The sequence below is a fragment of the Giraffa tippelskirchi genome, chromosome 13 (assembly GCF_054371585.1).
Source record: "Giraffa tippelskirchi isolate mGirTip1 chromosome 13, T2T-mGirTip1v1.2.pri, whole genome shotgun sequence".
In the NCBI taxonomy this organism is placed as follows: Eukaryota; Metazoa; Chordata; class Mammalia; order Artiodactyla; family Giraffidae; genus Giraffa; species Giraffa tippelskirchi.
The window spans coordinates 109,384,509-109,408,100 of NC_137287.1; the positions used below are offsets into that span (position 1 = coordinate 109,384,509).

At 47.8% G+C, this 23,592-nt stretch overlaps 1 protein-coding gene across 2 annotated transcripts in view; it reads left to right on the forward strand.

The window, feature by feature from the left end:
• Positions 1-2,059: 2,059 nt before the first annotated feature.
• PPP1R16B (protein phosphatase 1 regulatory subunit 16B) overlaps positions 2,060-23,592 on the forward strand; it is a 106,993-nt gene continuing 85,460 nt past the window's right edge. For both annotated transcript variants that reach the window (XM_081560348.1, XM_081560349.1), the window contains exon 1: positions 2,060-2,185. The gene's annotated coding sequence lies outside the window, so the exon portion shown is untranslated. The remainder of the gene's footprint in view (positions 2,186-23,592) is intronic.

Genomic DNA, 23,592 nt, shown 5'->3' on the forward strand with positions numbered 1-23,592 from the left:
TGGGGGGAACACAATTCAGCCCATTACAGTTATCTTTTCACTTTCTTGATGGTATCCTCTAAAGCATTTTAATTTTAGTGAAGTCCGACTTGTCCGTTTTTTCCTTTGTTGCTTATGCTTTAGGTGCCATAGCTAAGAAACATTACTTAATCTAAGGTCATGACTTATGTCTATGTTTTCCTCTGAGAGTTTCATAGTTTTAGCTCTTACGATTCAGCCTTATCTGTTATGAGTTAATTTCTGTATATGGTGTGAGGTAGGGGTCCAACCTCATTTTCTTTTTTTTTTGCATGGTAATCCAGTCATCCAGCACCATTGGTTGACAAGATGATTCTTTAAATTGTCTTGTCACTTGTTGAAAAGCAATTGGTCTGAAAAGTAAGGGTTTTTAGCTGGAATCTGTTTTATTCCATCGATCCCCATCTATCCTTATATAGTACTGCAGTCTTGATTATTGTAGCCTTGTGGTAAGTTTTGAAATCAGGAAGTATGAGTCTTCCACCCGATTCTGAGTATACTTATCTTCAATATCAAAACGTTGTGAATGGTGTAAATGAACAGCACAGCACGGGGATCTGGGCCCATACTCCAGGCATCATTTCAGGAAGGCAGGCTCCAAGTTCTATGCATGCCTGGAGAAATGGACTCCAGCCTTCTCAGCCTACAGCTCTTCAGGATAAATCAATGGAAACATTTTGCAGAGAACAATGATCCCCTAGGGTTACCTGAAACATCTCTTGAAGTCTTCCCCACCTGTTCTGCTCTCTAATTCTTCTACTTTGAAACAGTGTCATTCAAAACTGGATAATTAATGAACTGAGAGGAAGCCAGGGGGCAAATTGGGAAGCTGGCTTTCAGAGAAACTGGGGAGGCTGGAGGCAGAGAATAAACCCAATCCAGGGGTTTTCCCTTCCCCAACGAAGGTTACGGGGTTTTTCTTAGCAAACAGGAAATCACTAAACTCAGGTTATAGTGTCAGCCTCCGAAGAAGGTTGCTATACAGTACCGAGTAAAGGAGTTCTTTGAACAAGACTGCTAGGAACTGAACTATCATCCCCGAACTCCTCAAACCTAAGCCTTCTCTGCGCCCCTCTGGCTGGCCCTGGGGTGCCTCGGGCTCTAATCTGGAGGCTGGGAAAGCTCAGGAAACAAGGCCCTTTGTGCAGAAGAGAACTCGATTGTTCTAAAGCCAGTGTTCAGTGAGTGTGGATTCCAGAGAATGTTTGGGGATGGATTTGTTTCCCCTTTGTTTGTTAACTTTCTCTCCTCTTCCTGGGGGATGGGGTGGAGAGAAGGGTCTTCTCAATCCATTGTCCTGTAGAGAAAAGATGGTGCTAAGTGCAGGGGCCTTCAGCCCAGGAAAAAGGATTGGGTTAGATGACAGGAGCCACTGGCTGTGTTTTGCTTTCTATTTTAAGCGTTAGGTCTCAGGAAGGCAGCCCCTTTCTAGATCCTGCACCTCTCAAACAAGGGCAGACGTCAGTGGAGCTACAACCGCTTCCTTCCTCCTCCGCTTCGCCTCGGTCCCTCCCAGAAAGAGCAAACAACGCGATTCTACGTCGCGGGCCTTGGCCCCCATTCTCCCACTAGTCTGGCTCTCGTTTCCCACCCCTCATTTGGGGATTGGCTCCCACAGACCTGTCCCCAGTGCAAAGCCTGGCTGGGCTCCTTGACGTCCTAGGAAGCCTTCTGATTCAGGCTTCAAGGTAGGAGGAGACATGAACTGCTGGCACTGGTTTTAATGCTGTGTGACCTTGGGTGGTGTACTGCAGCTCTCTGGGCTTTCGTGATGCCCTTACATCAAATGGGAGCAAGAATACCGTCCTGGGCTTCCCCCTTTCCGAAGCGGTGATGTTGGAGGGTGGGAGGAAGACCGTAAGGAAAACTCTTTTCCGAACCCTGGTCGCGTCTCATCTGCCTTCAATTTCCAGCTGGCCAAAGGTGGTGGTGGAGCGGGGTAGGGGACCCTTGCCGGGAGCTCCCGGACCGTCCAGGGCGCGCCGAGAGCGTGCCCACCCACTTCCCGCGAGCTCAGGCCCCGCCTCGGGGGAGGAGCCGAGGGGCGGCGCGGAGGCCGGCGGCCGTACAGAGCTGGCTTCTGTCGCCGCACCGGCAGCTGCGGCTCGGGGACGAAAAGGACCGAGCCAGGGCCGGGAGCCGCCCGGGGCAGGGCTCGGGAGAGCGGGTGAGTTCCCCGGCGGCACGGCTGGCTGCCCTGCGCTCTGCGGCTTGACCGGGCGGGGGATGAGGATCGCGGCGGGGAGATGGACCCAGCCTCTGAGGGTCTGGCTGGGGGTGTGTGTGGAGCTTTGGCGAAGGGCCGGCGGCAGGAGATAACGCGGGGCGGGTGGGGGGGTGGGGGGTGGGGGGAGGGAGACTGGAAAGGCGGGTACCAGGCGAGCAGGGCTGAGGAGTCAGGCTGGAATGGGGGCGTTCTCCCAGGTCTTGCGCGCCGGAGACGAGGCCAGGGTACGGGGCTCACTGGCAGGTTGCTGGCTGGGGTCCTCGTAGCCGGATCTTGGGGCGGGCAGGGGGCTTGTTGGCGGATTCTGGTCTTTTGGGCCGCCTTCTGCCGAAGGGGCGCAATGCCAGGCAGAAAGAGCCCCAATCGGCACCAGACAGTCCGGGCTTCCAGCCTCGGGGCTGGCACGGGGGCGCCGCCCCCTCGCGTGGCGGCGCTCGGTCCCCGCAGGCGGTGGCAGGGCGCCGGGAGCGCTCCCTGCCTGGGCGGGAAAGGTCCCCAGGGCAGGCGCCCCCGCGTGCAGACCTGCCCCCCGCGGGATCCAGCTGACGGCGCCCCGCGGCCGCGGGGGAGACCCCGCGCGGGGTTGTTCCCTGCCTCCCCGAAGGGCCGCCGTGCGCCCGCGGCTGGGTCCCCGGCGTCCGGAGCGCTCCTCTCCTCCTGAGTCCCGCGCATCGACTCCGGCCGGAGGAGCGCCCCCGAGCGCCTAGGATGGACTGAGTCTGTGCAGCCTTCCTCGGAGAGGTCGCGCAGAGGGGTCTCCCCAAGGTCACCCGAGCTGCCCAGACCGTCCCGCGTGGACAGCTAGAGATAGGGTATTCGCCTTCTCCGAGGCCGGCTTCCCCCCGCCCCCCACCTCCTCCAGTTTGGACCAGCTTAGCGGGAGATGCTGATGATGCAGTTCCCAGCCTCGCGCGGATAATTGGAGCTTTGAATCTGGCCCTCCCAGGAGGGCCGTGCGGAAAGCCCTAGACTCGGAGCTCCCGGGCATCTCAGAAACCCAGTGAGAAAGAGACGCGGCTCCCTAAGAGCTTCTCAGAGCCGAAAGCCGAGCTGCTTGCGCGCGCATGTGATTGAATTCCACATAATGGGCCACTGTTCTCGCTATCAGAAGCGCCCACCAGCTCTCGGCGGCCCTGGGCACCAGGTGCCGCCTCTGAATCGCCCTCTGTGGAGGATCCGGGGCCCCGGGGTACCAGGCGCCCTTGCCCGCCGGGCTCTCCCTGGAAGGCGCCTGCCGTTAGCCTCCTGGGCCGGCGCGGGTACTTCCCAGAGGGCCCTGCCATTTCCTGTGGCTGGCGAAGCACCGGAGAAAAACCCTCTGTCTGGGAGGCCTCCTCCGAGGCTGGTCATAAGCATCTTAGCTTAGCCAGTGACTCGCTTTCTCCCTGAGGGCAAGGCACTTGGCCTCGGAGAGCCTCAGTTGCCTCTAGGAGATGGGGCTAATCAGGCCGTGGGAGGATGGGGGCAGGACCGTGTGAGGTCCTGGCAGCGGGATGCTCCGAGGTTAATACCCGGGCCTTTCAGAAAGCTTTGGAGTGGGGCGTGTCTCCTTTTAGGCAGGAGCAGAAGTGGAGCCCTGGTTGGTGGTTCTGCAGGCGCTGGGGGTGTTTCCACATCTTCCTCCCTCAGCTTTGTCATCAAGAGGCAGCTTGCAGGCGGCTGGTGGGCGCTGGTGAGTCCTTTGAGCTCCCAGCCTGCTCCCGGGCCTTCCCACACAACTCCCCTCCCCAGCCCCTCATCTCCCACCTGCCACCAGGATGTCGGAGGCAAGATGTCAACCAGACCACTTTGGACCTTCAACTTCGTGCTTCCTTGTGAATTGTAGTCTGTCCAGCAGTGTCCCTCTCCCTGGAACCTTCCTGACCCCTCTCCTGGTCCCAGCTCGTCCCATCCTCTGAAATGTCTTCTTCAAGAAGACCACTTGATCCTTCCTCCCCCATCATTTGGTCTCCTCCCACTGTGCCACTCATCTGCCAGGCTCTGGGTTGGGGCTCCTCGAATCCCTGTGCTCTCTGACTCTCTGAATCTTCCTTGGCTTGGAGGGACATGGCAGGCAAGGTCCAGTGCACGCGCAGACTTTGTTCTCTTTGGTTACTGACACAGGAGCGGAGGTTAAATTCTAATCCAGCTGTTAAGTTCAGGAGCTGGAGCCACAGGGCTAAGAGGATGCTAACGCAGGAAAGTGGGTTTTCCCCCAAGGCAGTAACCTTCTGCAGAGCATCTTTGTTCTCTTTGGAAACTGGGGCCCCAGGTTCTTCTCAAACCCCGCTCCATACCCAGAGTCAGCGTTCTCTAATCAATGGAGTCTGTGGCCAGCCTGGTTTTTTTGTGGGTCATGGAAGGCAGTACCTGGCTTCCTGGGCTGTGTTTGGACTTTCAGGAACCTCAGCCAACTTTGACCCCTCTGCCAATCTAATCACCCCTACCCCTATGCCACCTGTGCCCGGGACATGAAGCACTCAGTGTAGAGTGCGTCCCAAGTGGTATTTTTCCAGCAAAGGCTAGGATGGTCCTTTTTTATCCTGAGTTCATCCTAGACATTGAGATTTTATTTTTTTGGTTGTCCTGGGTGTGTGTTGCATGCAGGCTTTCTCTAGTTGTGGTGAGCGGGAGCTACTATTCATTGTGGTGCATGGGCTTCTCATTGTGGTGGCTTCTCTTGTTGCAGAGCACAGGCTCTAGGCGTGGGGGCTTCAGTAGTTGTGGTGCACAGGCTTCGTTGCCCCGCAGGATGTGGAATTGTCCCAGATGCCAGGGGTCGAACCCATGTCCCATGCATTGGCAGGCAAATTCTTAGCCACTGGACCACTAAGGAAGTCCCAAGATACTGGAATTTCAGGAGGGCTAGGACAAGCCTGCCTCCTACAGAAAGCCATAAAGTTGGAAGAGCAAGGGAGCCAGATAGATCTAGTTCAAATTACAGCTCTCTACCTAAAAGCTCTGTGACCTGGGTAAATTATTTACTCTCTGTGACTCCTGGTTTTCTCATCTGTAAAGTGGGAGTGATAGTAATGCCTCCTTTGTGGGGTTGTGAGGATTCTCTGAGCCCGTGATGCATAGAAAGTGCTTAGTGCAGCACCTGGTATGGGCAGGAATACAGGAAATGATGATCATCACCACCACCACCATTTCCTCCTTTGCACTGGCCTCTCCTAGGCCCCCTCGCCACCCCCTCCCACTCCAGGGGAAGTCAGAACTCTCTGCCTCTAGCTAACAGGACAGGGAAAGCCCCTCAAGCCTGGGGGCGGTAGGGGGCTGGTTTCTGGGAATCCAAGTTCAGCATCAGCCTGTCTCTAGGAAGTCTGTCATTTTGCCTTTCTCCTCTGGCTGCCATTTTGCAGGGTCTGTTGATTCATTCAACAGATGTTTACTCCCTTTTAGCCATGGTGCTTAGCGAGGGATTTCAAGATGAATAAGGCAGCTCTCAGGCTTCTCAATCTCCGGGCAAAAAAGTGATAGTGAGAACACAGCTTCCCTGGCAAGAAGAGAAGTGAAGAGTAGAGGGAGGGATGAACAGGTGGCCTCAGCTAACGAACCCAGGCTTCATTCCTGAATCTGCCACCTCACAGCCAGCTGGTGATGGACAGATGTGTTACCTCTGAGTGGTGATGTGAGGCGAAAAGGGAACCATGTGGGTAAAAAACCTCACTTCAGTGCCTTCTAGATATTAATCATTTCTTGCACATGTTGGCTGCTATTGTTTTTTTAATTTTATTTATTTCTTTGGCTGTGCTGGGGCCTCATTGCTTTGTGGACTTTTTTCCTCTGGGGGCTACTCTAGTTTCAGTGCACGAACCTCTCATTTTGGTGGCTCCTTTTGTTGTAGAGCATGGGTTCTAGGGCACAAGGGCTTCAGTAGTGGCAGCACTTGGGCTCAGCATTTGTGGCTCCCGAGCTTTAGAGTGCAGACTCAGTAGTTGTGGTACATGGGCTTTGTTGCCCTGTGGCATGTGGGATCTTTCTGGACTGGGGATTTAACCCATGTCCCCTGCATTGGCAGGCAGACCCTTTACCACTGAGCCACCAGGGAAACCCTGGCTGCTGTTATTATTAGTCTGCAGTCATCAATAGCAGGTGGGCAAATTTTGCTGTCGGAGCACATTTGAGCCCTTCAGACACAGTTTTCCAGGTGGCAGCTAATAAGGTGGGGTGGGGGGCAGTGGGCAGCCTGAGCTGAGAAAACAGCTTGTGCAAAGACATAGAGGCCTAAAAAGCATTTGGTGTCTTAGAGAGCAGTGGGCAGAGTTAACAGCTGGAGGGCCATCAACGTAGGGCATGACGGAAGCGAGGTCAGGGAGCAAGAGATCATTCTGCTAAGGGGTCCCGAATGATTAAATGCTTGTTCACCCAAAGCAGGACTCCTGCAACTTATGGAGCCATCTGAATCCAGTCAAGAATTTACTTCTGCAAGGGAGGAATGGCTGGGCTTTGCACGTTTGCTGATACGTTAACTGTCCTTTCCTCTTCCTTCTACCCGGAAAGCACAGAAGTTCCCTCCTTCTTCCTGAGATGCTTTTGCTACTTGCGCACCCGTGTCTCTCACCCTGGGACATTTCTCATTTGGAGGAAGGGGGTGTGGGTGGAGGGAACTCCACGATCTCACTCCCTTATTGATCATAAGAGGGTACTAAGTGCTTTTCTGGATCTTGGTCACCGTCCAAGGTCTTTGCTTGTATTGCCATCGAATCCTCATACAGACTTACTGAAGTAGATGCATTTATCCCCACTGCACAGAAGAGAAAACTGAGGCATAGAGGGTGAGGTGATTTGCTAAAGGGCTTATAAATGGTGAGAACTCATGTCTAGAGGTCTCTGAAGTTACTCTGGGCTTATGTGTACCACCTCATGCATGCTGTTGGTAATGCTGCCTGCAGAATGTCTGGCTTCTTTCACCATGCACCCCTGGATGCTAGACTGCAGGCACCTTGGCGATGGGTCACAGTGGGGTGTGCTCCGGGTATCTGGTGACTACCCTAGTCTCTCCTGGCCTTGACTTTTGGGAAGTTCCTGAGTGCAGGCGCTTGGCGATGGGGAGCTAATCTTGGATGTCTCAGAATTCAAGGCGACCTTCCTCGGCCTGCTAGTGTCCCACAAACGTGCCTTGACGCAGGCAGTTTGCAGCTTGATTGATGCAGCAGGTGTGGCTGAGCTCCACGGTGACCCCACGAAGGAATGAGTCTTTTAGGATGGCGGGTTAGAGCATCACGTGACCACACACCCTACCTGTTTACAGAAGACGTCAAAACAAAGGCTTGAATTTCCTTTTCCACAGGAGGCAAAGTTCAAGGCCAAGGTTCAAATCCTTCTGTTGCCTTTCACTGGCTTTTGGACCTTGGGCAATTTTTTCACTTCCTTGCACTTCAGTTTCTTCATCCAGAAATACAGATCATATATGCATGTATGTGTGTGTGTGTATAATTCAGGGTTGTGATACATAAAGATTTGTAATCCAACATAAAATCGACTTCCACATCATAGATATATTGATGTAGCATCCATAAAATTTTCCTCCATGGTGCTTAACATAACTGTGATTGTATGGCTATTTGTGGTCATTATTCTTTTACTGTCTCTCCCACGAGGTCAGTGGTTCTCGGCTGGGGACAGCTTGGCTTTCCAGGGGACATTTGGCAATGTCTGGAGACATTTTTGGTTGTCACAAGTGGGAAAGTGCAGAGGGGGCAGGGAGCTACTGGAATCTAGCGGGTTGAAGCCAGGGATATAGCCAGAAACTCTGCAGTGCCCAGGGCAGTCCCCCTCAACAAGGAGTTGTCCAACCCCAAATGTCAGTAGTGCCAGATTTGAGAAGGCTTACACTGGCCATGAGGCCCCTAAGGTCAATGACTCTGTCTGATTCATTCAGCCCTGTGTCCCCAGTTGGCCAGCATGATGGCGGGCACACAGGAGACAATAAACATTAAAGGGATGAATGAGGACTTGGAAGGACTTATGTCTCTTGGAGTCCAGGAGATTTGGCTTGTAGGACATTTTGAATGAACAGGAGAGAGACTCAGATGAACTTGAACGATGAACATTGGTCATTCAGGCCAAAGAAATTCAGACCAAAGCTATTTTCCTCCTCTGCCCCACCAAGGAGGCACTTGGGGGCCCGAATTATCTGAATTGTTCTATGATCACGGCTGCACTTTGCTCACATAGACACAGGTCTGCCCTTTATCTGGACAAGCAGGCTGGGGCGGGGGAAGGTAGGTGCTCACAAGGAACACCCTCTCAGCTGGGCCCCAGGGATTTGCCAAGCTGGGGTGCAGCTGCTGTCAGCTTCCTGTTTTTTTCCCTTTCTGGTGGAATGAAGGAAACCACTGAATGGCTGTTTTTCCACTGACATTTACAGCAATGTGATAGGCCTTGGATTAATGAGGTCAAGCTCCAGTGTGAAATCTGCCTGATAACTTGAAGCTTGGCCAACAGGAAGACACGGCTTGTTTTCTTTGGGCATTTGATGTCTTTGGATGGCTTTGGCTAGGGAAGTAGGGGTCACGACTCTGTACAAAAGACGGGAATGTTTTACGCCCCAGAATTACAGAGGCCAGAATTGTTGTCTTTTTTTTTTCCAATTTATTGGGAAGGTTTATTTTCACATGGACTTGGAAATAAATAATTCATCAAAACGAAGGTTCGCTGTGAGCCCTAGGCTGGCTGCTACATCGGGGCCATTGAAAGGATCACGCTGTTTTTCTGGGGCTCCCTGGGAGTCTGAAGGAAAAGACTGGCCCCAAAGGGTTTTTGGACAGGATAGAGCTGCACATGGATTAGAACTTATCCTGATGGGGGAAGGGGTCTCAAGCATATGCCTCAAATTTGCTCAAAATCTTGCGGGTTTCTGTAAGAGGCAGAATCTGATTCCTTAGGTCTGGGGTCTGGGCATCTGCGTTTAGAATAAGCTCTCAGAGGGAGTCATGTGCTGCTGGTCTGTGAACTGCACTTCGGGGAGCAAGGGTCTGGGGAACCCCAGGTCTACAGCTGAGGGGTCCCTGGTGTCACCCACTCAAGCAAATTCAGCCTGTCTTGCGTGTTCGCACAGCCGTCTGCTCTGTGGGCTGGCTTGCAGGAGAACAGACTTACCGTGCCCCGTCTCTGTGTGCTCAGACCTGGGACCAAGCATGAAGGAAAGGCTGCTTGCTCCCAAGGAGCAGTGGAAACATCCAGAAGAGGTGTGAGGGGCTTCTGGCGCTTCCAGAAACGTGTGTCGGGGGGACACACTGTCTTGGGTCCCCTGGTCACCTGGGGCTTGTTAAACACACAGATCCCTGGGCCCTAGACCAGCCTACTTGCATCAGAACCTGCCACGGTGGGGCCCTGGGAGTCTGTATTTTTCAAAAGCATGCCAGCCAGGTTGGCAGAGGGGAAGGAAGCCAAGAGGAAGAGCTGGCAGCATGTGGAAGTTCACTGCTCAGGAGGCCAAGCGTAGGGTTGTAGAGTTGTGGACTGCCTGATGGCACCTGGCTGATGGAGGGGCCAAAAGCTAGCTTGCTCCACTTGCCAAGCTTTGCATCTGCCTGGCAGGAAGGGCACCTTTTTTCTTTTTTCCCTTATTTATTTCTTTTTTGGTTGCACTTGGTCTTCGTTGCTGCTCTTGGGCTTTCTCTACTTGCGATGAGTGGAGGCTACTCTTCATTGCAGCGCACGGGCTTCTCACTGCGGTGGCTTTTCTTGTGGATCGTGGGCTCTAGAGTGTGGGCTTCAGTAGTTTAGTAGCAAGGCTTAGTTGCCGCACAGTATGTGGAATCTTCCTGGACCATGAAATGAACCTGTGTCCCCTGCATTGTCAGGTGAATTCTTATCCACTATACCACCTGGAAAGTCCCTTTTTCTTAATATTAATAATAATGGTTAGCATCTAGTTCTTATCTTATGAGCCAAGCACTGTTTAACTTTTGGTCCTCCTAGCAACTCTTAAGAGGTGGCCTTACTATGACCCTGATTTTACTGCTGAGCAAAGTGAGGCACAGAGAGGTTCCATGATTTGCCCCAGGTCACACAGCCAGTCGGTGGTGGAGTTAGGATTTGAATCCAGGCTGTCTTGCTTCTAAGTCCTTGCACTGAATCATGACACTCTCTGACTCTGGGCAAAAAATGCGGTTGTACTTCATAAGCTGTCCCTGTCCTGAGGGAGTGCCTTTCTCAGAGTTCTCTCTCAGGTGGAGGAAGGGCTGGCAGTGACTTTGGCTGGCTCTGGAGTCAGACCTGGGTTGGATCCTTCCCTCTCCCACTTACTGTTACCTTGAGAAGTTATTTGCTAACTTCACTGAGCCTCAGTTTCCCCATGTGTAAAATAAGAATAATAATAGTATGAGATGATATGATTATTTAACCTGTGTTGGGCACATAGGGTGTACTGGATACATACCAACAATAATCATTACCTTAGTATCTGTGCAGTCAGCCTCTGGGAGTCGTAGCTTCAGACAGGATAGGCGAGTGGAGCCCTATCACTTATGTCCCTGGTGCTGGGTCCGTTGTTTTGTTCACCCTGGTTGCTTATGTCTATTAGTTAGAGGCATTCCTAGCCTTTGCTTCTTGGCACTGGTTACAGGCCCCAGTATCCATGCCAACCTGGTGAGTTCTCAGAATTTCTTACCTCCCAGAACATTTTAGAGTCTCAGTCGGAACTGGCTTTATTTCCTGTCATCTAAGAGCAAGTAAAAGGCACTTATTCTCATACTTATTTTCTTCAGGGCTCTTGCCTCTTCTCGGTGACTTTCTCTGTCCCCAGCTTCCTTTCTGGAACTTGGTAGTCGTCACCTGTTCCCCCGTGAACTGGGCAGAGAGCAAACTCTTTAGAGTCATTGCCTACTGTCTTATAAGAGAAGGGGACTTCCTTGGTGGTCCAGTAGCTAAGACTCCATGCTCCCAATGCAGGGTACTGGAGTAGTTGCTTAGTCATATCCGACTCTTGCGACCCTATGGACTGTAGCCTGCCAGGCTCTTCTGTCCATGGCATTTCCCAGGCAAGAATGCTGGAGTGGGTTGCCATTTCCATCTCCACCCGATGCAGGGGGCCCGGGTTCAATCCCTGGTCCGGGAACTAGATCCCAAATGCTGAAAATAAAGATCCTGCAATGTGTAGCTAAGACCTGATGCAGCCAAATTAAAATAAAGAAACAGGGAAGACTTTCTCCAGAATTTCATTTATTTTCTTCTTTTTTTAATATAGAAAATCAAGCTTTTGTTTTCTTATTGCTGTACTTTATGCTTTTTAATTATAAAAATAAAGAGAAACTAAATTCAAGCAGTACAGAATTCAAGCAGTATAGAAACGTGGAAGATGGAAAGGGAAATTTTCCCAATGATCATCCACTCATTTCTTTTTTCCCAGAAGAAATCACTGAATGTTTTATGTCTTTCCATACATTTCTTAGGCATGTACAAATCCACATGCATTTATGTATATCCTATCCTCTTTTCTTTTTAACACATCTATACAACCCTTTTCCGAAACTTCCCTTTTCAGCTAATTTATCTTAGCACATGTCGACACATATATAGGTATACCTCAGTCCTAAAGGCTACCTGATGGTCCCATAATAAAAATTTACCATAATTTGTTTTCTAGTCCCTTGCTGGTGGTGAAGATTATTTCCGTTTTGTTTTTTTCCCCCTGCTACACATTATGATGCTATGACATCCTTGCTTATACAGTGTGTATCTTCATACACTAAGGTGATTTTATCTGTAAGGAAAATTCCCTGCAGTTTGAACTATGACATTGTCAAATTGTCCTCCCAAGAGGCCAAACCAGTTTCTTTTTCTTTTTTCTTTTGGATGAGCCACAAGGCATGCGGGATCTTTGTTCCCTGATCAGGGATTGAACCACTCCCGCCCCCTCTACAGTGAAAGCTCAGAGTCTTAACCACTGGACCGCCAGGGAAGTCCTGCAAACAAGTTTCTATTCCCTAGACTCTGTATGTGTGAATGCCCTTTCTCTAACATTGAGTATTGAGTACCTTTAATTTTTTTCCAGTCAGATAGGAATAAAATAGAGTGTTTCTTAGTCAAGTTCCACAGTACTTCAGATTTTATGATCATTTAGACTGTGGCTACATATTGTTAAATATTCAAGAACTGCATTTTACCTGACCTGATGCTTGAAATTAGAGATAAAAAATGAACTCAAACCAGTTCTTGCCTTTAGGTTGGTCCCCATCTCCTGAAGGAAGCAGACACATGGACAAATGAGAACAAAGAGGTGTGGTTCCAGCTGTGCTAGAGAAATGCATAAGTGAAGTTCTCTTTGACAGATTTCATGAATATTACAAATGAATGTGTAAAATACAGCATACACTGTGCCCCAGTGGGAGGGGTGATACTTGACATCCTCAAAAGAAAATGACTTGGTAGAAGCAGAAAAACCATGTAGCTTAGCTCTAGTGGTGGCAGCAGCAGAGGTGGGCAGCTAGGAAGGGATAAAGTAATTTTGAAATTGACTTTTTGGTGGTTTCCATGTTTACTAATGTTTGAGGGAGGCTGTGCAGAAACCCAGCTGAGTTTGCAGCTGGTGTTGATTACTGCTCACTGTTACCTGGGCAAGTGTGTATGTTAGTCCAGAAAGAGTGAGAACAAAGGTATAGAAAGCTGGTTTTAAAAATCCACAGGCTTGGAGCCCATTGGGGTTGGATGTGGGTGGCATGAGTTGGCGGTTACCCCGGGGGTTACAAGGAGGTGTGCTTTGAATGTACCCATTGTAGACTACATGCACAGAATGGGTGTTGAATGAATGAGTGAGCATCAAAGATGTCTCTGTCCTATAAAAGGGCCTCCTACTCAAAAAGAATAGATCCATTTAGAAATGGCTATGACCACCTGATCTTCACACCTGTGGGGAGACATGCCTTAGCTATACATTTTCTTTGGGCCACCTGTCACGGATAGCTCTTCATCCACTAGGAGATCTTAAGAACCACACACACCATGGCAAGGAGCAGTTGAGAATATCTGAAACAGTGCTGTGGAATGGAGCTCACCATCATTTTATAGCAAAACTTCTAAGCCAGGATCTATAGAGCCAACTTCAAAGCGTGCAGAGTTGAAAAGAGGCTGTGGAGCAGAGGCAGTCCTAAGTCATCCTTTCATGGATGGCAAGGCAGGGGCCGGGTAAGGTACATCTTGGGTCTGGCCCCTATCTTACCCCAACAGCCAGGTCTATTTTGTCTGGTTTGATGCTAGAGCTGTGGTTCCAAGCCAGAGGACCACTCCCTATGATACAACTGATGGAATAATGTCAGTGAATTTTAGTCTCTTCATCTCCCACCCTCCTGTCTACTCTCTCCCATTTATAGAATGTCTACTGCATGCTGGGTGACTCTAGGGTGCAGTCCCTAACCTTTTTGGCACCAGGGACCAGTTTTGTGGAAGACAGTTTTTCCATGGGCTGGAGGGTGGGGTGGGGGCATGGTTTTGGCACATTACATTATTGTGCACTTTATTTCTATTATTGTGATTATATAATGTGATATACAATGAAATAATTTTTCAGTTCATCATAATGCAAAATCAGTGGGAGCCCTGAGCTTGTTTTCCTGATATCCACACTATAATGCAAACGATGGGCAGTGGCCATAAATACAGATGAAGAAGCTTCCCTCATTCACCCACCGCTTACCTCCTGCTATGTGGCCTGGTTCCTAACAGGCCACACACTGCTATTGGTCCGTGGGCCTGGGGGTTGGGGACCCCTGCCCTAGGGTGGGATGGAAAGGTAAATAACATATTTCTTGTCTTTTGAGAGCATATAGTCCAGTGGAAGAGGCAGATAGGAAATTAACATTTGCTAGTTGAGAGCCAGTGGTCCATGGGGTTGCAAAGAGTTGGACATGACTGAAGCGACTTAGCATGCACACACAGTTGAGAGCTGCAGTAGAGATGCGGTCAGACTCTTTGGTATAGAGGAGAGAGAAACCCATTTGGCATAAGGCAGATAAAGAGCAATTCAGAGGGAATAAAAGGAGCATGGAGACAATATTGTGTAAATGAGACAAGGCAAGTCAAGTGCTGAGCACGGCGCCTGAAAAGCATTTAAGAGATGATAGATACTATCATTACAGCACTTGGGCTAGCTCTTAAAGAATGGGAGGAGCTTGCCAGGTGGAGGGAAAGAAGGGTATCACCACCCTAGGGAACAGTATGAATGAAGGACAGGTGGTGAGTGTGGAGGAGTGAAAACTCCATAGCTTCATAGAAGAGAAATCTAAATCTGGGTTCAAATCTTAGTTCTGCTACTCACTAGGTGTTACTTTGGGTGTGTCAAGATGAACCTCCCTTCTCCTAATCTATCTACTGGGGATAATGAGACCTGTTTTTATCTTTATTTTTTTATTATTTTAAAAAATACTTATTTATTTGGCTGTGCTAGGTCTTAGTTGCAGCATGTGGAGTCTTTGACCTTCATTTCAGCACACAGGATCTTTAGTTGCGGCACTCAAACTCCTAGTTGCAGCGTATGGGACCTAGTTCCCTGACCAGGGATTGAACCCAGGGCCTCCGCATTGGGAGCGCAGAGAGTCTAAGCCATTGGACCACCAGGGGGGTCTTGCTGCTGCTGTTGCTGCTAAGTCGCTTCAGTCGTGTCCGACTCTGTGCGACCCCATAGACGGCAGCCCACCAGGCTCCTCCGTCCCTGGGATTCTCCAGGTAAGAACACTGAAGTGGGTTGCCATTTCCTTCTCCAACGCATGAAAGTGAAAAGTGAAAGTGAAGTCACTCAGTCGTGTCCAACTCTTCGTGACCCCATGGACTGTAGCCTACCAGGCTCCGCCATCCATGGGATTTTCCAGGCAAGAGTACTGGAGTGGGTTGCCATTTCCTGCTCCAAGGGAGGTCTTGAGACCTGTTTTTAAAGGCTCCCTGTGGGAGTTAATTTACAGGTAGTATCTGACACATAGCGGAATTTCAGCTAATGGTGGGTACCATTGCAGGGGTGTGAATCCATCAGACCTATTAAGTGTAGCTGGAAAATTGAGTGTTTAGTGGACTGAGGTTGGGGAGGGAGGTTAGGATGGCCAGAGATAAAACTAAGCATGTCAAGGCCAGATACTGGATGGTCTGGACTGTGAGGCTAAGAAGTGTAGACTTGACTCTTTGGGCAGTGTGGAAGCGTTAAATGCTTCCCTACAGGAATTTCCTGGCAGTCCAGTGGTTAAGACTCCCTGCTTCCACTGCAAGGGGTGTGGGTTTGATCCCTGGTTAGGGAAGAGCCTGCCTGCCATGAGGTATGGCCAAAAAAAAAGGTTCCCTACAAGGGAAATACAGGATCAGACTTCAGTGCAGAATGAAAACTCCACCAGTGGTGTAGCTTGTGGGTTGGAAGGTAAGAGATGGAGGCAAGGAGATCACTTGGGGAAATGCTGCCTCTGACATTCCTGTCTTGGCAACCCACAGCTCACATTAGCCAAGTGAAAACTCCAATAAGTCCTGCGGACAAGTGCTGCCTGGAGAGGCAAATCAGGGCAGTGATTCAGTGCATGGGCTTCAGTGTCAAGGCCAATGTGAATTTAAATCCTAATCCTGCCTTGTACGGGCTTCCCAGATGGCACTAGTGGTTGGTAAAGAACCCGCCTGTCAATGCAGCAGACGTAAGAGATGCGAGTTCAATCCCTGGATCGGGAAGATCCCCTGAAGGAAGAAATGGCAACCCACTCCAGTATCCTTGTCTGGAGAATCTCGTGGACAGAGATGCCTGGCGGGATACAGTCTATGGGGTCACAAAGAGTTGGGCACAACTGAAGTGACTAAGCATGCACGCGGGCACACACCTGTCTCGTACTGGCTGTGTGACCTTGGGCAATTCCTTAACCGCACTGAACTTTAGTTTAACTCTTCTTTAAAATGAGGATTAATAGTACCTTTCTCACAGACTTGTTGTGGTCTTAAATGAGATAATGTAGATAAAGCACTTAGCCTAGCTCTAGGAATGTAGTAAGTGTTCAATGAAAGTTAATCATTAAAATTTTAAAAATTGTTTATTTCACCACAGAACTCTTCTTCTGTGTAATATCTACTGGTGTTCTACAGAAAGCACCCTGCTTTAAACTTTCTGGAGAACCAGCAGCACTTTCTGCTCCAAGAAATAAACAGTGAAGAGGGTTGCCCAGTTCTAACACAGTGGTTCTTGGAGGTGCATTAGACATACCTGGGGAGCTTTTGGAAAATTTCAAGGCCTGATGTGTGTGTATGGCTGAGTCCTTTCGCTGTTCATCTGAAGCTACCATAGCATTGTTGATCTACTCGATTCCAATGCAAAATAAAAAGTTTAAAGTTTGGAGAAAAATTTTTTTCAGGGCCTGGTTGCAAGTAAATTAGAATCTCTTGAGATGGGACCCTGTATTTTTTAAATTGTAATGTTTTGTTAAGGTAAAGCAAATACAGAAAAGTACACATATCCTAGGGCTTCCCTTGTGGCTCAGCTGGTAAAGAATCTGCCTGCAATGCGGGAGACCTGGATTCGATCCCTGGGTTGGGAAGATCCCCTGGAGAAGGGCACGGCTACCCACTCCAGTATTCTGGCCTGGAGAATTCCATGGACCGTATAGTCCATGGGGTCGCAAAGAACTGAACAGAACTGAGCGACTTTCACTTCACTCACACACATATCCTAAGTGAATGAATTTTCACAGATTGAACATGCCCAGGTAAGCCATTCAGTATGGGGCTTCCCTGGTAAAAAACAAAATATTAGTACCTCCCTGCCAGTCCAGTGGTTTAGACCCTGAGGTTCCATTGCAGGGGGCACGGGTTCGATCCCTGGTTGGGGAACTAAGATCCCACATGCTGCATGGTGTGGCCAAAACAAACAAACCAGAATATTATCAGTGCTCTAAAAGCCCTTCTTAAGTGCCTTCCCAGTCACTCCCACCCCAAAACCGTGACTTTGATTGATGATAACATCGATTCTTTTTGCCTGTTGTTGAACTTTATATAAATGGAATCATATAGTATGCATTTTTGTGTTTCGCTTATTTTGGTTTGCAGTGTGAGAGATCCAGATTGTGGTGTGTAATTGTGTATTACTCATCCGGGCTTCTGGACTATGTTCCACTGTGAGTACACCGTAAGTTTTTTTCCAGACTCAAGTTGGTGGACATTTTGAATAGTTTGTACTTTGAGATTATTATACAAATAGTGCTGTTAACATTCTTGTAAATGTGTTTTGGTGAATGTATACAGAAATTTCTGTTGAGTATATTCCTAGGAATGAAATTGCTGGAGTATAGGGCATCATATGTTCAGCTGTAGAAGATATTGCTTGAGCAGTTTTTTAAGTGGCTGTATCAATTTATATTTCTGCTCAGTTTATAAGAATTCTTGCGAATGAGTGGTTATTTTCTGTCTTAAAAAAAAAAAAAAAAAGGCCATTCTGGTGGATATATAGTAGTCTTGCTCTGGATCTTAATATAATTTCCCAACATTTCCAGGTGATTCCAACATGTAGCCAAGTTTGAGAACCTCTTTCCTAACAGGTTTTGAAAAAGCAAAACATAAATTAATGGAACTGTATAAAGAGATGTTATAATGGCAAGTGCCTCCCCATGGCCCCTCTTTGACGTCTATACCCAGAGTTTTTTATAGACCTGATCTGTCTAATCAGCAGAGGAGGATGCTTTTGTGATGAAAGGAGAATGTAGAGGTGTATTAAACCTGACAGCCTGTGCCTCATTCCTGTGTGCTTTATGTGGGCAAATGGTTCCTGATGGAGTGATCTGAAAGCTGGAAAGAGCCCATGACAGGATTTCAATCTCTTCTTCCAATTTAAGGCCTGAAAGAGAAGGGAGGACATGAGAAGTGACGAGTAGTCTACACAGATGTTGTCAGATGAAAATATCTGTTCTTCAGGATCAGGGTTTAAGGTTTTTTTTTTTTTTTTTTTTTAAGGGTTTAAGATTTTATGTTATATTTTTGCTCTCCAAAGCTTACCCAAGACCTGGCGCTTGGAAGGTGCTCCAGAAAAAAAAAAGTCATTGAAGTTGATATTAGAACTATGTAGAGGAAGGTACTGATGTGGATTAAGCTGATCTGATTAATAGCTTTGCATCTCTTCTTTGTGCTTTCTGTTTGGCAATTGCTATTTCATATTTGCTCATTTATTACTAGCATATTTTTCTTTATACCCTTAAAGGAAATAAAGGATCATCTTGAGGTAGATCTCTATTGATTGCCTTTCCTCTTGAGTTTGAGTCATATTTTCCTGTTTACTTTTTTAAAAATCTGACTGCACAAAGGCATGTGGGATCTTAGTTCCCTGACCAGGGATCAAACCTGCACTCCCTACAGTGGAAGCACAGAGCCTTAACCTCTGGACCACCAGGGAAGTCCATTTCCTGTTTGCTTAAAAATTGTTTTTCTAGTAATTTTAGGTTACATCTTGCATATTATGAGTCAGACGTAAGAGATCCTAGGTTCTATTATATTCTCAGAACAGTAATGACTATTCATTTATTTTTTTGGCTGAACTGGGTCTTGGTTGCAGTTCTCAGGATCTTTGTTGTGGCATGCATACGGGGTCTAGTTCGCTGACCAGGGATGGAACCTGAGCCCCCTGCTATGGGAGCGAAGAGCCTTAACCATGGGACCACCAAGGAAGTCCTAGTGAAGACTTTTTAGAAAATTAATCCGTTGACTTGACCAAACAAATTTTAAATTCAATTTCCCCTGGGTAGGCAGCAGCTGAAATCTTTCTTCAGTTCTTATAGCCCTAGTTGGGCGGCTTGGAACCTGCCCTGCACATGCATCATTCAGAGAGATTTGGACAGAATTTATACTCAGCATTTGGGGCTACCATCTGTGACTCTTTTCTGGGATGCTTTCTTCTCACTTTCCAACTGTAGTCACCTGAACTCTGTCCTTTAATTCCTCAAATGGTAAGAACAAAGGTTTTCATCCAAGTTGTAGCCACCATGTACAATGCTGAGTGGGGTCTGCTCTCGGGTAAAAAGCTACAAAAACACAGAATTTGCTTAGTGCAAATTTCTATCAAGTGTTGACTGCCCTTCAGTTTCTGTCTGCTTGCGTTTGAATAAATCTTGCTATTGTTCAGTCGCTAAGTCGTATCTGACTTTTTGCAACCCTGTGGACTGAATATCTAGTGCCTTCCAATAGGTAGTGTGTATGTGGTGTGTAGAGTTCACAATAGTTAAATGTGAGGGGATGCTATAAGAGTTACTATAAGAGTCCTATAAGAGTTACTCTGCTGTTACTAGAGCAGAACTTTTCTGATCAATAGTTTTGTTTACTAAGGGAGCATTAGGACCCCTTGCTTTTCTGACTAGCACATAGGAGAGTGAAAAAGTTGGCTTAAAGCTCAACATTCAGAAAACTAAGATCATGGCATCTCGTCCCATCACTTCATGGCAGATAGATGGGGAAACAGTGGAAACAGTGGCTGACTTTATTTTTCTGGGCTCCAAAATCACTGCAGATGGCGACTGCAGCCATGAAATTAAAAGACGCTTACTCCTTGGAAGGAAAATTATGACCAACCTAGATAGCATATTAAAAAGCAAAGACATTACTTTGCCAACAAAGGTCCATCTAGTCAAGGCTATGGCTTTTCCAGTGGTCATGTGTGGATGTGAGAGTTGGACTATAAAGAAAGCTGAGCACTGAAGAATTGATGCTTTTGAATTGTGGTGCTGGAGAAGACTCTTGAGAGTCCCTTGGACTGCAAGGACATCCAACCAGTCCATCCTAGAGGAGATCAGTCCTGGGTGTTCATTGGAAGGACTGACATTGAAGCTGAAACTCCAGTACTTTGGCCAACTGATGCGAAGAGCTGACTCATTGGAAAAGACCCTGATGCTGGGAAAGATTGAGGGCAAGAGGAGAAGGGGACGACAGAGGATGAGATGGCTGGATGGCATCACTGACTCGATGGACATGCGTTTGGGTGGGCTTAGGGAGTTAGTGATGGACAGGGAGGCCGGGCGTGCTGTGGTTCATGGGGTCGCAAAGAGTCAGACACGACTGAGCGACTGAACTGAACTGATGGCAATAAATGTTTGTTGACTGGCTAAATGGAAGCAGCTTTAAATTAAAAGTGGAATTGAATTAGAGGAGCAAATTACTAGAAAATCTTGAGATTGGTTACTTGTTGATGACAGGCATAAAATATATAGAGAGAGTTTGGTAATTTTCTGGAGAACATGATGAGAGGGTTGAAATAATATTAGGGCTCTGAGCGTAGAGTAGACCACAGTCACTAACAAAGTGAACCTGAGATTTCAACACGAGGAGATACTTTCAATTGTGGGAGTTATATCACTTTCATGGGGTTGAATCTATGGCTTATGGAGAATTTTCAACGGAAATAAAGCTGGTCAGAGGGGGAAGCAGAGATATGCTTAGAGTTCTGCACACCCAAGAGGAGCCAAGAGGAGGGAATCAAAGTGAAGGGACTTTGGCTGGAGATCAAAGAAGGGAGGAATGAAAGTAATGTAAAGGCAGTCGACTACAGCTTGCTTCTCTCTGCATGGTGACCTGGAAGGTCACAAATCCCACACGGAGAAACTTCAAAGCCTGTGTACTGCACAGAAACTTCATTTACCAAAATGCAGAGTGTCTGGAAACTTCCTGATTTATTCTACTGACAGTTTTATCGCCCAGAGAGCAGAGGAGAGAGGACAGTTGCTGTTATGAATCTGGTTTGGGAGCTGTTGAGTGAGGTGAAAATGAGAAAGTGCTCACCACGAAAGGGAACACTAGTCATAGGGGGATGAGCTCACAGGGTTTGGAAGGCAGATTTTATGAAATTCAGGATGAGATACATATATTTCCTGCCTAAGCCTCCAAAGGTGATGACAGCTCCAACAGTAAGGGAAGTTATGACTGTAATCAATTATCTTCACTCTGCGTAGATTTCATTTATTTTCCTGCAAGGACTCCTTTTCTTGCTCTTAGTCGTGCTTTTGTGGGCCATCTTTCCTCTCTGACATTTTCTCTTATTTTCAAGCAGGGGAGATGATAAAAAAAAAATACTTAACCATCATAGCATATGATTGATCAATCAGAAGAAATACCAGCCATAAACAACTGAAATAGTGCTCCTTACAGGTTCCTTAACCTGAGTCTCAGTTTTTTCCCCTTTGAAATGGGAACAAGACCTACATTACAGAGTTGGTGCAGTGATTCCAAGAGATGTTACATATAATGAATTGGACCTATGGAAAAATATGTTGTGCATAGAAGCTGCCATTATAACCCTGCATTCTTTATCTCTGGGTTCATTTTATCTACATATTTTATACGTTCTGTGATGCTTATGTTTAATTTCATTAAGCATATTTTTTTTACTCTATACTGATTTCAACAAGTATTTGTTTTGTTACCAATTGATCTATCTGGTTTATTAGTTAATCATCAACACCCTGGATTTCCTGAAATCTTACATTTCATGAGGAAGTTGTTTTAAAGCAGTTGTGACTCTTTTTGGCTGCGCTGGGTCTTTGTTGTGGCACATAGAGTTTCTCCAGTTGCGGCTCAAGGGCTCTAGAGCCCGTGGGCTCAGTGGCTATGGCCTGCAGGCTTAGCTGCCCTGTGGCATGTGGGATCTTAGTTCCCTGACAAAGGGTCAAATCCACGTCCCCTGCACTGGAAGGTAGATTCTTAACCACTGGACCACAAGGGAAGTCCTTCCTTGTCCTCTTATGTATGTAGACAGTAGAATCAGACAGGCCTGGGTTTGGATCCCAGTTCCCCCACTTATTGTGCAGTTAATTGGTGTCCATTGTCTGCATGGCTCTAGTCCTTTTCCTTCTCATTGTTTCTTCCTCCAGGGTAGGACTTTCTCCTTTGAGTCCAACTCTCTGTTTTTTATCGTCCTTGTTTCCTTGGAATTATTCTCCAAATCTCCATTAGCAAACAATATGAAAAAATTTTTTAAATTCCCATCCCAGCTGTTTTCCAATTGACTAAAGGGAAGGTGACAGCTTGCTAGGGATACCTTTGAGGTTTCTGAAGAGGAGAAAGGGACCTTGTTAGGAAGCAGACCACAGCCGTCTTCCTCCTTTATGGTGGTAATGGTGTGAAACCCAAGATGCTTAGGATGGAGGAGAGAGTGATCCCTGGCTGATGGTGCTCCTTGCCCCTCCCTCTTCAAGAGTGGACCCCATCTAGTTATAGGATGGGATGCTCATCTCTGGGATACGATTGGGAGAGATAGCAGTTCCAAAGGGGCTGCCATCCTTATCTTGAGTTGGCTCAGCGTACTGCTTTCTAGAACCAGAATCCATTCAATTTAAGGGGATGGAATCACAGAGGACAAGTCTTCATTTTACCCCCTAGCACAAGGCATTGGAGAAATTCTTATTAGAACCTAAGCTGTTCTTGACGCTAGTCTACCTTTGAGGCCATCGTGATTTTTGGTTCTTGGTTGAATGATATACTGAAATTGAGGGGCCCTTCTACTTAATCTGATAACTCTCTAGATGTTTGTGTTTAAGACTAGAGGATTTTGAACAATGGGGCGAAGGCAAGTGTTGAAATCCAAGTAGGCAAGTGTAACGTAAAACAGAGCTGCCTGCCCAATACCCACGCAGCCACTCCTTTATCTGTGGCAGACATTACTAATCGATCACCACATTCATTCCTCCTGTCATCACACGTGGCCTCATACCCTCTGCCCTCAAAGTGCTCCAAGAAGCCACTACCAACCTAAGAGTTGGCACAACAGAGGAAAACTTGGCCAAGGATGTCATGCTGAGAGAGGGAGGCAGAGGTGGCAGAGGCCCTCAAGGCTTAACCAGTGTGAACCAGTGTGAATAGCCCTCCTCTGTTCAATAAACGTGTAACCCAGGAGGGCCTTCTGTGGCCACAGGTGGCCTCCTTTGGAAAATGATCCTTCTAGCTGCAAAGGGAGTTTTTATCTCTCTGCAAGGGAGGGGGTGGACCACACTCCCTCAAGCCTGGAGGAGCAGTATGTGTAATTTGACTCCCATTTCCCCGTGCTTAGCTATTACATAAGCTTCTTTAGAAGACTGGCTGGTTTAGCACCGTGACTGTGACTGACTAATGTGTTCGTAGACATCATGTCAGCTTTGCATGTGCCCCATCTTTGGCACCTTTGTTCTGTCCCCTGCAGCCTCCCCCACACTGACATTCTTACCCACACCTATGTGGGCCTCTCTGTGGGTTCAGATTCATGGGGAGAAGCTCGGCATGGAATATGGGTGTGTTCACAGGTTTTCCTTTGCCCATTTGAGCTGTGGCTTCCTTTGAAGTTTTCTTGGAGCTGAGTCTGAGACAGCTGTCTCACCTTCACAGGTAGAAAGAATCTAAAATATCACCGATCAATATCTATTTGGAATGGTTCTTCCAGGCTAGGCTCGTGGGTACCAAATGCC